The 16,301-nt window shown below is 39.2% G+C and overlaps 1 long non-coding RNA gene across 6 annotated transcripts in view; it reads left to right on the top strand.

Moving 5' to 3' along the window:
- LOC125092674 (uncharacterized) overlaps positions 1–16,301 on the top strand; it is a 373,116-nt gene that overhangs the window by 234,219 nt on the left and 122,596 nt on the right. Inside the window, exon 1 of one of the 6 annotated variants that reach the window (XR_007125040.1) lies at positions 6,478–6,537. The exons of 4 other annotated variants lie outside the window; for them this stretch is intronic. This is a non-coding gene — a long non-coding RNA (uncharacterized LOC125092674). Of the gene's footprint in view, positions 1–6,477; positions 6,538–16,301 lie in introns of those variants that run through there. One more of the 6 variants, XR_007125044.1, reaches the window with a different exon arrangement.

Here is a 16,301-nt window from a genome sequence, read left to right on the forward strand (position 1 = left end):
CATTTATTTACCTACTAAAACTTGACTCAGTATTAAACCCGATCCGAGGACAGTTTATTTCTTTTCTTTTCTTTCTTCCTTCCTTCCTTCCTTTCTTTCTTTTTTTTTTTTTTAAAGATTTTATTTATTTGAGAGAGAGGGAGTGTGTGTGTGAGTGGGGAAAGGGGCAAGCAGACTCTGAGCTGAGCATGAGCCTGACTCGAGGCTCTGTCTCATGACCTGGAGATCACAAGCCAAAATCAAGAGTCTGACACTCAGGGGTGCCTGGGTGGCTCAGTGGGTTAAAGCCTCTGCCTTTGGCTCAGGTCATGATCCCAGGGTCCTGGGATCGAGCCCCCCATCGGGCTCTCTGCTCATCGGGGAGACTGCTTCCCTTCCTCTCTCTCTCTGCCTGCCTCTCTGCCAACTTGTGATCTCTGTCTGTCAAATAAATAAATAAAATCTTAAAAAAAATAAAAAAAATTCTGACATCCAGCCCACTGAGCCACCCAGGTGCTCCAGCTCTAAATATTCTTAGGCTTTGAACTTGGTTCTTGATACTTATATTTAGAGTTCTATTTATTGCCAAGCTTTGAAATGCTCACCCTCATGGACTAGGGTGAGTGGCTTGATGTCGCCCACACTGCCGAGTTTACAGTGTCTCAGTGCACAAGCCACTCCACTCGCTGTGCTAAGTCAGTTGCTTGAGTAGTGAGAGGAGAGGACAGAGCTCTAAGTGTGGGGCTTATCATAGTTAAGAAAGAGGAAAAAGGAAATATGGATGCTGCAAGTGCAGAGACTGCAAAACAAGGACATTTCAACAGTCTTAATGACTAGATGAACCTCTGCCATTAAAACAAAACAAAACAAAACAAAAACAAAAAAACACTCAAACTGTTCATTAGTTCTCAGACTCTAAGAACTCATAACCTAGAAGGAAAATAGGGTCCTACTCCATCTTCTGCATTATAAGATAAACATCTTAAAGAATTGAGCTTTTCCTTATTCCCCCCTAAATTAATAAAGCCTAGAGTACAGAATCTGGCATAGAATCATGCTGATTCCAATATGAATTGAATTCAGATACAACTGACTCTTCTTTAAGAACTGTGTACCTATAATATACAACCTAATTATTTATTATACTTGTTGTTTATTATCAGTCTCTTCCCAATAAAGAAGATAAGCTCTGTGGCAACAGGTATTTTGATCTGAGATTTTGGTAACTGATAGATCTCAAATGCCTAGAACAATGTGTGGCACAGAGCAGATACTATATATATTTGTTGAATGAATGTATGAATGGAAATCTCTGCCGCCTTCGTAAGTCTGAGTCACCAGAGAAATCTTCCTGCAAAATGGCTTCTAGTCTGAAATTTCATAGACCAAATCCATTGAAAGGAAAAATAAAAAATAGTAGTGTGAGAATTAGTGTTGCATTTTATACTGATTCAATTTGGACTTTTGAAAAATAGCAATGAATACCCTCATATCAAAAATTTTTTTTAAATAGAAGGATGGACTTCTCAATGCAAAATAAGAAAAAGGAGAAATTATTTAAAATAACCATTAACCTTTTCAGAAAAGACTGATGCTGACCAAAGTCATGGACCAACATCCAGGTGCCAGCAGGCTTCTGAGAGCTCTGAGCTTTGAGAACCGTAGCCATAAGCTCCACTGAGCTGACCCTGGGCCAGTCCTACAGACACACTGGATTCCAGACTAGAGAGTGTCAGTGACTAGAGGAGCAGAACCTTACAGGGAACTGGAGAGATCATCCGGTCCAGGAACTGCAGGCACTTCTAACTCCTGCTGGTTTATTGGGTGGCTTCCAGTTGATTTGGTCCCTCTTGAGTGCCCTGATGTTTTCAGCCTCAGGGGGAGCACTCACCAGCCAGCTGGCCTTGTGGAAACTTCCCATCTCCATCCCCTTTCCCTACTGAAGCTTGACAAGGGAAGAGCAAAAGTCCAAAAACAGTTCCTTCTCTTTCTCACTGTTGACTTCTTTTTAGCAAACATTTGTTTCTCCAGCTTATGTACATAATAATGGATATAATCCAGTATTAATGTATGAGCCAGTCAAATGAGGAGGATTTGCATCTGCATCTATAAATTGTCTGTGTGTCTATCTATCTACATGCTAGAATTTCAGGATGCCCCAAGGACCCTCTCCAACCTTGAGGGTTCCTAGCTTATGTTCTCCTCCTCCTTCTCACAGCAGGGGTTTCTGGAACCTTCCCAGCAGTAGACTTAGTCCTCAGCTCTCCAGTTGCCAAGACCACCGTGCCTATGGGAGCATCCGAACCTGGGCTTGTTCAGGGATAGGGTTCCTGCCTTGCTCTTGAGCTCATTTCTATCCCTGCCAGCTTCATCTCCACCACGTCCTTCAGAAAGAGGCAACAAGCTCCAGACCAGTTGGGAAAATTGAGTTTCTCTTCTGGTAACGTGACGGTTTCCCTGGTATTCTTCAAGTTCGCAAGTCCTGAGCTCTTCTTCTGCGTGTCCATGCTGCAGACGGGGGTCCTCTTCCGATGGTAGGCCTGGTTGGTGGCAATGAAAGCAATGATAGAAAAGTCTAAGATTTCCTTCCGAGATGATGATGATGATAATGATGATCATTTTGCATTTTTATCTATAAAATTGTTCAAATCGTGTCTCAGCATAAGGCACTTTTGGGGGCCGACTTCTTTTTCTGGATTCTCCTCCCTAAGAGCAGGCAGTGATAGAACAGTAAGGTCTAGTGTGAAGAATCCTTTTTAGCCTGGGAAAGGAATAGTGTAAGTGGTAGGTTGTTTAGCTTTCCAGAATAAGAATGTAATTTTTAAAGATTTCTTTTCTTGGGGTGCCTGGGTGGCTTAGTCAGTTAAGTGTCTGACTCTAGGATTCAGCTTAGGTCATGAACTCAGGGTTATGAGATGGAGTCCCAAGTTGGGCTCTCAGCTCAGTGCAGAGTCTGCTGGAGACTGTCCCCTTCCCTCTGCCCCTCCTCCCACTTGCATGTGTGTGCTTGCTCTAGCTCGCTATCTCTCTCTCAAATAAATAAATATTTAAAAAATGAAAAAAAGATATTTATAAAGATTTTGTTTCTTGGGCCTAGAGAGTTCTCTGTAGTGAATTTACTAAAGAAAAAAAAATGTAATCCATCTTTTTATTTCCCCTAATGTGTAGGAAATATATTGAAGAAAGTTTCTTGGTGAATGTTTTCAGAATGATATATTTTTTTTTCCTAACAGAGGATATAAAGAACAAAAAGGCCAGTTTACTGGTTGACATATGTGGAAAGAACCCTCAGATTTGCCTGGAAGACTTTTACTGTCACTACAGAGAACACAACCAAGTTCAGGCTCTGCAGCGCTGCTGGTTATAAAGAATTATTTCCTGTAACTAGATCACCAAACATATTCTGTATTAATGTAGGTGAGAACTGAGGCATGGAAATGGCTTCATTGAAAGATATATGATAGTTATAATTCCAGTGGGGAAATGTTATTATATGGATTTTTATTTCTATTTAAATCTTATTATTTTTTTAATAAGTCAATGAAGTGGCTTGAAGTCTATAAAGACAGTTGCTATAAAATATACTTATATTAGTATTACTTTTCATTTGACTCTACCGTTGATATCAAGATGGCAGGTGTGAAGGGGAAGAAACACGTATTCATTGCATAACCTCAAAATGGAGCAAAAAGAAATCAAGGCCACAGTCTATTTGTCCGCCTGATCTTACACAAAATGTAAAATCATTGAAACATTCTTTCAGATTAATTAAGCTTACTACTGCTTGCTGTTTGAGATTCCTTTAAAGAAAGTGATAGAAAGTGGACGTTATCCGCATCTTATAGTGAAGTTACACCTAGACCGTTAACTCTCTTTCTGCCTCTAACTTCTTTTCCTCTAGTGCAATATCCAAACACCCTGTAAACCACCACTGACTTTTAAAAACAAAATGTTTAAACATATTTTTTTTTGCTTTCCCACAATTATTTAATTGTCTTCCTAATTAATTCCACAGTCTGAAATAAATTATTGACTTATCAGACTCGCCTATTTTTGTGACAGCTTCAGCAGTAAACAGGCCATTAACAATTCATAATGAGCAGGACATGTTTGTTTTTTTCCATGTGCTAATTTGGTACCCCATTAGAGACTTCTTTGACTCTTCTCTTTCCTGTCGACGCATTCTAGAAAAGGGTGACAGACTGCTATATGTTTGAATAAAGAGACATTTAAAAGGAAAAAATAAAACTCTGTTTTGCCAAATCCAGCTACTTACGTGGGGATGAGGCATGGAACTTTCATCCTTTTCCTGTCCTTTTTTCTTTTTTCTTTTTTTTATACTTTGTAGAGGAATGGTGGTGTTCCACACATGGACCAACATATTCTTGACCTGGGCTGTTCATCAGTCCTCAGCGAGTGCTTCCAGACAAGGTTCAAACTGATCTTCTATGAGAGAAGGCAAACCTACACCCTGAAAATCAGATCAGCATATTCCTGATAAACTATACCTTGAAAGATGGGTAGAAATTCGCTAAAGGACAGCATCCTTCTGGGAGAAATATTATGGATGAAGAGAAATTCAAGAACAATCCCAGTATGGGGCACATGGGTGACACAGTCCATTAAGTGTCCAGCTCTTGGTTTCCTCTCCAGTCATGATCTCAGGGTTGTGAGATTAAGATTAAGCCTTGCATCAGCCTTTGAGCTCAGTTGGGAGTCTGCTTAGGATTCTCTCTCCCTCTCCCTCTTCCCCTCCCTGTCCCTTGCTCATGCTCTCTCTCTTTCAATCTCCCTAAAATAAATAAATATTTAAAAAAATATAAAGGAAAACCCTGATAGGGTGGTGGGTTGGCATGAAGTCAAAATCCTACTGGATTTTGTTTAATTTGGAGCATAGTGGGAGGAGATATTGGCAGATACCCTATTTTGATACCCTATTTTGTGAGGGAATCAAAACACCTTGTTGGAGAAAATCAAAAGGATGTGACCGCTGGTTGTCCTGCTAGGTATTGACCTGAGAGGTAGATCTGGGCAGTGGGAGGCTCTTTCCTGTCCTTGGAATGAACGTTCTGCCTACTATTCCCATATTAGCAGCTGTTTCAAAGATGTAGGCTTGAGAGAGGAAGGTGTTGTCAAGACCATCTGGACTGAATACATTACTGAACCCAGTTAAGGCCTCTAGATAAATTTTAAGATTCCAGTGAGTGGGTGTGGAGATCTATTTGTCTTTCGGATGCCTAAGACAAGCCTTGTATGTAACTTCCCTCCCTTATTAAAACTGTCACTGACCAACCTGGAGGGATCTGCGTCTTTTTTTTTTTTTTTTAATCTCTCCTTGCTCTAAATGTAGGGGGTCAGTGTCTGATTTCATCCTGGAAATTCCTGAGGTCGCTAATAAGTTCTTACTAAATTTGGAACTTAGCTATGGCAGATAGAGAACCATTCTTGGGCAAGTGGGGGAGACTAATCATCAGAAATAGCTCTTGTCTCATGTCAGTTTGGGAGTTATTACATGGGTTGGCTTTGAAGAGTCAAAGGCAAGGCAAAAATGAAGAAAAGCAGGATGACATTGTCTAGATTTTAATGTGAGGAACTTCAGTGGAGTCAAGGGTAGAAATAAAGCATGGTGATTAGAGAGAGTACTTTGGAGGTAGGCTTAAGTTAACACTTAGCTCTGGGTCTTAGTTTCTTCATCTGTAAAACTGGAGTAATAACATATACCTCTCCAAGTGAGAAAATGTAACTTAATGCAGAGGTTGGCATATAATAATGGTTTAATAAATTATAACAAATGATTCAGTAAATAATTGTAATATTGCTCTTTATATTTTATATTACATTTATTTTATATATATATATTTGTTGTAAGTTATTCTGTGAGAGACATTGTATTTGAAGAATCTCGAAGTTTGATTACTGAACTTTTGCTTTAACCTTTTGGGTGAGAGAGAGAATGAGGGTGTCAGGTTAATAAAGCAAAACTTTGTAGGGAATCTCAAGGAGAAGCTGATTGGTAGACGGACAGACTACACTGCTTTCCCTTCAAGTTTCTTTTGAATCTGCTCTTTCTGAACACAGTAAAAGATCGTTAGCTCCGTTAAACCAGGACATGAAATCTAGGAAATGTGTGTCCTCTTGATCGGTAGTTCAGGTGTGCAGTTCCAACATTAGATGGGTTGTTTTAAAGTCTCCAAGTCTTCATCCATGCCCTCTGTTATGTGACTTTGTAGTTCCTTCCGTTAAGACGCAGAGCTTTTCCTTATCACTTGAGGCTGAGTTTGGTCATGTGAATTGCTTTGACCCATAGGATGTTAAGGGTTGCACTGGCAGGGGCTTGAACAAGTGCTTGTGTATTTCACTTCTGCTCTTACTCCTCTGGCTTAGCTAAGAGAATATATCAGGTCAGCTTGTTAGAGCATGAGTCACAGAGAGCTGAGCCCAGTCACCCCTGACATCCTGAATAAGGTCATCCCTGGCTAGCTGACCCCCAGCAAACTTCCAAACATGTGGGGAGCCCAGCGAAGCCCAGCCTAGATCACTGACCGACAGAAGTTCGATGTAAGTAGCTGCTTATAAATTTAAGCCTCTATGATTTGGAGAGGTTTGTGCCATAGATAGTTGATACATTTCAACAGGGGCACGAGTGAGTACAGCACTAAGGACAAAAATGTAAAGATAAGTATGATTTTCACTGGGAGACTCATGATGTTGAACTAATTAAAAATAAACTCTGGAATCTCAGGGTTAGTTTCAGGTTTGTACCTCATTCCCCAAGCTTTATTCTCCTCTCCTCATTGTGGTCCTGCCACCTAGCCCTAATCAGAATCAACTTAACTAGAAAAGCTTCAGCAAATAACCAGAAGGCATATGATGATGTGTTGGGGAAGAAAGAATGGAGAAAAGTAATCATCTGCCACTTAAAGTGGGGAACAGCACAAAATCATGGAAATGGCAATGGTGTTAGAGTAATGTATTCTCATATTTAGATCCCGTTTCTGGCATTATTAGATGTGCAGTAAAAGTAAAAAAAAAATTTGCTTTTGTTCTCATGTATTTCATATGTGTGTGTGTGTACATACACACACAACATATATTTGTAATTTTTTTGAAGAATAAAAAATACAAGAAGGACAATTGGAACAGAATAGTAAGAATTCCATAAATAAAGGCTGCCTTTGGTCTGTGGCCACACTGCATTGCCTACTCTTGAATAGTTCCTGTCTTAACCTTGATCGTAGATCATTTCTTTCTCACAAGATGCCTTTGTGTGGAAGAACTTGGTGTCTTTTCTTTCTCCATCCCTAGGATTTAGCCTAGAACCCAGTAAAATAATGTCTACTAAATGAATTAGTGTATAATCAGTAAAATAGGTATTTGCCATTGATGTGCTGGCTTCTGTGTTTCCATTACTGTTTTGAAAAGAAAAACCTGGAGGCACCTGGGTGGCTCAGTCAGTTGAGCAGCTGACTCTTGGTTTCAGCTCAGGTCATGATCTCAGTGCTGTGGGATCAAGCCCTGCCTCAGACTTCAGGCTCAGTACAGAGTCTGCTTGGGATTCTTTTTCCCTCTCCTTCTGTCCCTTCGCCACTCAAGTGCTCTCTCTCTCTCTCTCTTTCACTTTCTCTCTCAAATAAAATCCTAACAAAAAGCCCGAGAAAGGCTTTCTTATTTAGAATTGGTAGTCATCACATTTTTTGTCTGTTACACGGGGCTGGGGCAGAGGTTTAGGGAAGAAATCTTGATAATATGGAGAACCCAGAGGTAAAAATGAGGAGGCAAGAAAAGTCTGGGTCTGTTCCTACCCGTGTCTTCTGCCCACTCGGGGGTGAAGACTCTCAGTGAGAGACTTAACTGTGGCAAGAGAATTATTAAGTATTTAACTCCCCAGGATGTCTCAATATATAGCCATTGGAAATAAGAGTTCTGAGAAGATGAAAAGGTTTAATTGTAAGGGCTCCTGATAGGAGTGCAGTCAAGTGGAGAAGCAGTGAGGGGCTGCATAAAATAAGTGGGATATCATGGAAATTGACCTGAAAATTACTGGTCGTTACACTATCTCCAATGAAATGATTCATGCTAATTCAAGGAACTGTTTCTTTCTTTCCTTAATGACCTTACTGCTCTGAATGGCAGGAAAGCTATGGGAGCTTAAGAAGCAGTCTTTGCTCATCTCCTACTCTTAGGAAGGGCAAACCCCCTGCATGGCTCTTGAAAAGCTTTACTTGGCCACAGGGAAATGAATTCTGCAGAGCAGGGGCCAGGCCTTCTGTCTTCGCCCTCCTCTTCTTGGCGCCTAGCGTGGCATATATGTCTGGAATGTAGTGTTCATGTCCTAGAGATAAATGCATGGCTTTACATCCATTTATTTTCTTAAATGAAGTCAGTAGCTATTTGGAAGGCTGTATTTATTGGCTGATAAATCTTGACGACCCTGCTTTTGTTTTAATGAGTTCGGGTGTGAGTGTGTACTTGGGTTTGTAAGTGTGTGCGCGCATGTGTAGTGATAATGCAATAAAGAATATATTTTTAGCTTCTCTGAAGTTGTTATTACTGACTTAGTACTTTCTGTTCCTTCTGAAACTGGCTCCGTAAAGGCTACTGTGATCAGAGAAAACCACAGAACCCGAATGTGCAGCTGTCATTTCTTTTAAAATCTACCTCATATTCACAAGACTGAATGGCAGTGTTTCCCCCTGCTTCCTTATTCATCTTGAACAAACCACCTCTCTCTGGGCCTTAGTTTTGCCACCTTGTACATGAGGAATCACATTTACAGATGCCTAGGATTGGGTGCCGGTCTGCAAACTGAAAGCAACTGTATGAAAACATCAAGCAGAATTTGCGATCTTATTTTTATTCTTATCACTGTATTTGATTTATTCTAAGAATTTTGATAATCATACTCTTAAACCATTTCTAAAACTTTCAGTAATTTGCATCGTGGTTGGGCCAGGAGATCGCAAAATTGAATATTCATATAAGTGCAGAATTTCATTTCCGCTTCTCTATAGGCCTGGAGAAAATGAACTTTAGTTTAAAATTTCATCAGCACAGATCCTAGATAGCTGTCCTTGTTCATTTGCAGAAAAGCTACCTACTACACTGCATCCCAATTTATAGTCTGAGGCATTTTTAACACCTATTAGAAACCATTTCCTTATGTTCTCCTAAAGATCCCTTTATATGATTTGCAGTGATTTGCCTAGAAGATCATAAAATTAATGTGCATTAATAAGTTCCTGTTCTGTACCCAGTACTGGGTTTAGTGCTTGAGATTCTACTAAAGAAACATGAAAGAATCTCTACTGACCAAGAGCTGAAAATTCATGTGGGCTAGTTTTGCTATCTTAACTAGACAACAACTTATTTCATGTATACCAACTGGTCTCTTGGAAGAAAAGAATAATACACACAGAGGTAGTTAGAGAAAGCTCTATGAAAGTGATAGACTGAGTGGGTAAAAGATAATGGAGAGAAACGTCCTAGAGGAATCATGTAGGCAGTGAGCAGGCTGCTCACTGAGCAGGCTGTGTGTGCCCAACTTTGAGGAGTGTCATTCACATAGACTGCAAAGTAAATAGTGCTCTCTAGAGTTGTGCAGTGTAGAACCTGCCCAACTGTACATTGTGGCTCTGAAAAAGAGTACAGCTCCATGGGAGTGAGAGGTCATTAGGGCAGTGGTAAAGAGTCTGAATGGGTTCATATGAATCATATGTATGTACACATGTAAAACCCTGGGACCTTGTGAAATTTAACTATCTTCTCTCTCTGTTTCTCATCAGATTTATAAAATAGTTCATCACTCGTAATTGACATGAGATTTGAAGAAGATAAGGATAAAACAGTAGTAGAGTTTAGTTTTTAGCTTTACTTTTTGTTGTTATAATTAAAAGCTTGGGACAGCCTGTACAGACTCTCTTAGTCATTTAGTTCATTAAGTTGTTCAGAAATCTTTGATTGGGAAGTGTGTGTGCATTGTGTTTGTGTGTGAGTGCATGTTGATGATAAGAATGGGAGAATGGGAATATGGAGATAGAGACAGAGGATTTTGTGGATTTGTTATGAGTATCTCTGACCCTTATTCCAGTATCCTGTTGGCTTAAATGCAAGTAAACCTGTTAAAGAATGTGTCTTATTAGTTCTTAAATGCTTTTAATAAAAATGAATAGGCACACCATAAAAGTTTGAAAAATTGTGGTGTTTTCTGTCTTCTTTTCCTCTTAGCATATTGTTTTATTTCCTCTTGGTCTATTTCCCATGTGTTGTTGTTGTTGTTGTTGTTTTTCTCTCTTTTTGTAGTGCTTTAACCATAGTATATATACTAAGTTGTCACTTCCTTTTTCACTAATGACATAAATATTTTTCATGTTGCTAAATCTTTTTCATTACCACTCATTTTAACCTCTATATATCACTGTAAGACCAAATATAAATATTTTATGAAATTATCATTTTACTCTTGAAGAGTCTCATGGTTTCTGGGTTTTTTTTTTGTTGTTGTTACAACCTTGATGGTCATCTTAGCATGTAATGCCTTTTCTGCATTTTGTTTTCTCCTCCTTCAAGGGAATTAATAGAGTAGAATTACTGGTTAAAGGATTTGAATAATTCCATGGTTAAATATATTTTGTGGGGGCTTATTTCTTGAGAAGATTTAGCTGTTTAGGTTATACTAAGACATCCTTCTAAGTTCCCACTTGCTAGTCCCTAGACCCTATCACCAGCCATCCTTCCAAAAGATACAGAACATTCCTGCTGATGTAGAGGTTGGCGGATCCCATAGCCAGCATAATTGCTGTAATCCCTATAGCCAGCATAATTCCAACAGAGGTCTGAATCATTCCAGTTCTTGAACAGAAGCAAAGCCTAAATTATAGCTAAAGCCAAATGTGTCCCGAACTTAATTTCCCTTGTTTCCAGATGTAGAGAGCAAAAAATTTACCTTCTGGATGAGACTGACAGTGGCTGAGTAGCTCAGCATGGACTTGGTGTTGGCAAAGGGGTGGGAATTGCAAACAGCTCACCTATTTCTAGAAAAGTGCAAAAGCAGCCCTGAAATGAACCAAAGGGATGCATGAAAAATAGCTTAAATATTGAGCAGCTACCACCTGTCACTCTGGTCTGAGTGGGTGAAATAAATTCATAAATACAAATTAAATGAAAGCAAGGAGCTAAAAATAAAATCATAGGAGGTGAATGAAACTGAAACTTTGAATACAAATACAATTATATGTCTTTGGGTAAAATCCATAACCAGTTTTAAGCAATACCCACCTGACTTGCTCATTGAATTGCAAAATGGGAGAGTATAAATCAGAGTTGACGATGAGGTCTTATTTCCCTCTTTAGAGATTTTAACTGAATAATAAATCATACAGATCCAGCATCATGGACCTCTTAGGATTCAGCTGTGCTGTCTTTGTTGGGGTCTACAAACAGTAATTCCCACTATGTGGTACATGTAGAGAGCAAAGCTCTTGCTTTCTTGCTGGTACCTCCTGTCCTCATTAAGCAGCTCAGTAAGGGTAGAGATTTGCTTCCTCAAGCCAGCGAAAATAGAATAGGCTTCTCATCTGAGAAATACCCAGGTTTTAGTTCTCTCTACCTATCACTACCAACTTAGTTTTTAAATGTAATATTCTTCAATATTACATGTGATGCATAAGCATCGGCCTGTTAAAAATTCAAGCACTCTGATATGTATATATATATAATAATAAATTACAGTTGGAGCTCATCTCCCCTTCCAGTCACTCCAGTTGTCCCAGAAGTAGCTTCATTAATATAATTAACCATGTAAGCAGCCAATGTTTCTCTCTACAAACTTTTCCTATACCCTTACATTCTTTTTTTTTTAATTTTTATTAATTTTATTTTTATAAACATATAATATATTTTTATCCCCAGGGGTACAGGGCTGTGAATCGCCAGGTTTACACACTTCACAGCACTCACCATAGCACATACCCTCCCCAGTGTCCATAATCCCACCCCCCTCACAACCCCCCTCCCCCCATCACCCTCAGTTTGTTTTGTGAGATTAAGAGTCACTTATGGTTTGTCTCCCTCCCAAACCCATCTTGTTTCATTTACTCTTCTCCTACCCCCTCAACCCCCCATGTTGCATCTCCTCTCCCTCAAATCAGGGACATCATATGATAGTTGTCTTTCTCCGATTGACTTATTTCGCTAAGCATGATACCCTCTAGTTCCATCCACGTCGTCGCAAATGGCAAGATTTCATTTCTTTTGATGGCTGCATAGTATTCCATTGTGTATATATACCACATCTTCTTTATCCATTCGTCTGTTGATGGACATCTAGGTTCTTTCCATAGTTTCGCTATTGTAGACATTGCTGCTATAAACATTCGGGTGCACGTGCTCCTTCGGGGCACTACGTTTGTATCTTTAGGGTAAATACCCAGCAGTGCAATTGCTGGGTCATAGGGTAGTTCTATTTTCAACATTTTGAGGAACCTCCATGCTGTTTTCCAGAGTGGTTGCACCAGCTTGCATTCCCACCAACAGTGTAGGAGGGTTCCCCTTTCTCCGCATCCTCGCCGGCATCTCTCATTTCCTGACTTGTTAATTTTAGCCATTCTGATTGGTGTGAGGTGATATCTCATAGTGGTTTTGATTTGCATTTCCCTGATGCTGAGTGATATGGAGCACTTTTTCATGTGTCTGTTGGCCATCTGGATGTCTTCTTTGCAGAAATGTCTGTTCATGTCCTCTGCCCATTTCTTGATTGGATTATTTGTTCTTTGGGTGTTGAGTTTGCTAAGTTCTTTATAGATTGTGGACACTAGCCCTTTATCTGATATGTCATTTGCAAATATCTTCTCCCATTCTGTCAGTTGTCTTTTGGTTTTCTTAACTGTTTCCTTTGCTGTGCAAAAGCTTTTGATCTTGATGAAATCCCAATAGTTCATTTTTGCCCTTGCTTCCCTTGCCTTTAGCGATGTTCCTAGGAAGATGTTGCTGCAGCTGACTTCGAAGAGGTTGCTGCCTGTGTTCTCCTCAAGGATTTCGATGGATTCCTTTCTCACATTGAGATCCTTCATCCATTTTGAGTCTATTTTTGTGTGTGGTGTAAGGAAATGATCCAATTTCATTTTTCTGCATGTGGCTGTCCAATTTTCCCAACACCATTTATTGAAGAGGCTGTCTTTTTTCCATTGGACATTCTTTCCTGCTTTGTCAAAGATGAGTTGACCATAGAGTTGAGGGTCCATTTCTGGGCTCTCTATTCTGTTCCATTGATCTATGTGTCTGTTTTTGTGCCAGTACCATGCCGTCTTGATGATGACAGCTTTGTAATAGAGCTTGAAGTCTGGAATGGTGATGCCACCAACTTTGGCTTTCTTTTTCAATATTCCTTTGGCTATTCGAGGTCTTTTCTGGTTCCATATACATTTTAGGATTATTTGTTCCATTTCTTTGAAAAAATGGATGGTACTTTGATAGGAATTGCATTAAATGTGTAGATTGCTTTAGGTAGCATAGACATTTTCACAATATTTATTCTTCCAATCCAGGAGCATGGAACATCTTTCCATTTCTTTGTGTCTTCCTCAATTTCTTTCATGAGTACTTTATAGTTTTCTGTGTATAGATTCTTAGCCTCTTTGGTTAGGTTTATTCTTAGGTATGTTATAGTTTTGGGTGCAATTGTAAATGGGATGGACTCCTTAATTTCTCTTTCTTCTGTCTTGTTGTTGGTGTAGAGAAATGCAACTGATTTCTGTGCATTGATATCCTTTTGTTGTCAAAGGGAACAAGCATCCTGACACTTTACTGAATTCCTGTACAAGTTCTAGCAGTTTTGGAGTGGAGTCTTTTGGGTTTTCCACATATAGTATCATATCATCTGCGAAGAGTGATAGTTTGACTTCTTCTTTGCCGATTTGGATGCCTTTAATTTCCTTTTGTTGTCCGATTGCTGAGGCTAGGACTTCTAGTACTATGTTGAATAGCAGTGGTGATAACGGACATCCCTGCCGTGTTCCTGACCTTAGCGGAAAAGCTTTCAGTTTTTCTCCATTGAGAATGATATTTGCGGTGGGTTTTTCATAGATGGCTTTGATAATATTGAGGTATGTGCCGTCTATCCCTACATTTTGAAGAGTTTTGATGAGGAAGGGATGCTGTACTTTGTCAAATGCTTTTTCAGCATCTATGGAGAGTATCATATGGTTCTTGTTCTTTTATTAATGTGTTATAGCACATTGATTGATTTGCGGATGTTGAACCAACCTTGCAGCCCTGGAATAAATCCCACTTGGTCGTGGTGAATAATCCTTTTAATGTACTGTTGAATCCTATTGGCTAGTTTTATGGTGAGAATTTTTGCATCTGTGTTCATCAAGGATATTGGTCTGTAGTTCTCTTTTTTGATGGGATCCTTGTCTGGTTTTGGGATCAAGGTGATGCTGGCCTCATAAAATGAGTTTGGAAGTTTTCCTTCCATTTCTATTTTTTGGAACCGTTTCAGGAGAATAGGAATTAGTTCTTCTTTAAATGTTTGGTAGAATTCCCCCGAGAAGCCATCTGGCCCTGGGCTTTTGTTTGTTTGGAGATTTTTGATCACTCTTTCAATCTCCTTACTGATATGGGTCTGTTGAGGCTTTCTATTTCTTCCTGGTTCAGTTGCGGTAGTTTATATGTCTCTAGGAATGCATCCATTTCTTCCAGACTGTCAAATTTGTTGGCGTAGAGTTGCTCATAGTATGTTCTTATAATTGTCTGTATTTCTTTGGTGTTCGTTGTGATCTCTCCTCTTTCATTCATGATTTTATTTATTTGGGTCCTTTCTCTTTTCTTTTTGATAAGTCTGGCCAGGGGTTTATCAATCTTATTAATTCTTTCAAAGAACCAGCTCCTATTTTCGTTGATTTGCTCTATTGTTTTTTTGGTTTCTATTTCATTGATTTCTGCTCTGATCTTTATGATTTCTCTTCTCCTGCTGGGTTTAGGGTTTCTTTCTTGTTGTTTCTCCAGCTCCTTTAGGTGTAGGGTTAGGTTGTGTACCTGAGACCTTTCTTGTTTCTTGAGAAAGGCTTGTACCGCTATATATTTTCCTCTCAGGACTGCCTTTGTTGTGTCCCACAGATATTGAACTGTTGTGTTTTCATTATCATTTGTTTCCATAAATTTTTTCAAGTCTTCTTTAATTTCCTGGTTGACCCATTCATTCTTTAGAAGGATGCTGTTTAGTCTCCATGTCTTTCCAAATTTCCTCTTGTTATTGAGTTCTAGCTTCAGAGCATTGTGGTCTGAAAATATGCAGGGAATGATTCCAATCTTTTGATAACAGTTGAGACCTGATTTAGGACCAAGAATGTGATCTATTCTGGAGAATGTTCCATGTGCACTAGAGAAGAATATGTATTCTGTTGCTTTGGGATGAAATGTTCTGAATATATCTGTGATGTCCATCTGGTCCAGTGTGTCATTTAAGGCCTTTATTTCCTTGTTGATCTTTTGCTTGGGTGTCTGTCCATTTCAGTGAGGGGAGTGTTAAAGTCCCCTACTATTATTGTATTATTGTCGATATGTTTCTTTGATTTTGTTATTAATTGGTTTATATAGTTGGCTGCTCCCACGTTAGGGGCATAGATATTTAAAATTGTTAGATCTTCTTGTTGGATAGTTCCTTTGAGTATGATATAGTGTCCTTCCTCATCTCTTATTATAGTCTTTGGCTTAGAATCTAATTGATCTGATATAAGGATTGCCACTCCTGCTTTCTTCTGATGTCCATTAGGATGGTAAATTCTTTTCCACCCCCTCACTTTAAACCTGGAGGTGTCTTCAGGTTTAAGATGAGTTTCTTGTAGGCAACATATAGATGGGTTTTTTTTTTTATCCATTCTGATACCCTGTGTCTTTTGATTGGGGCATTTAGCCCATTAACATTCAGGGTAAGTATTGAGAGATATGAATTTAGTGCCATTGTATTGCCTGTAAGGTGACTGTTATTGTATATTGTCTCTGTTTCTTTCTGATCTACTTCCTTTAGGGTCTCTCTTTGCTTAGAGGACCCCTTTCAATATTTCCTGTAGAGCTGGTTTGGTATTTGCAAATTCTTTCAGTTTTTGTTTGTCCTGGAAGCTTTTAATCTCTCCTTCTATTTTCAATGATAGCCTAGCTGGATATAGTATTCTTGGCTGCATGTTTTTCTCGTTTAGTACTCTGAATATATCATGCCAGCTCTTTCTGGCCTGCCAGGTCTCTGTAGATAAGTCTGCTGCCAATCGAATATTTTTACCATTGTACGTTACAGACTTCTTTTCCCGGGCTGCTTTCAGGATCTTTTC

This window comes from Lutra lutra, chromosome 2, assembly GCF_902655055.1.
Source record: "Lutra lutra chromosome 2, mLutLut1.2, whole genome shotgun sequence".
NCBI classification, from domain to species: domain Eukaryota; kingdom Metazoa; phylum Chordata; class Mammalia; order Carnivora; family Mustelidae; genus Lutra; species Lutra lutra.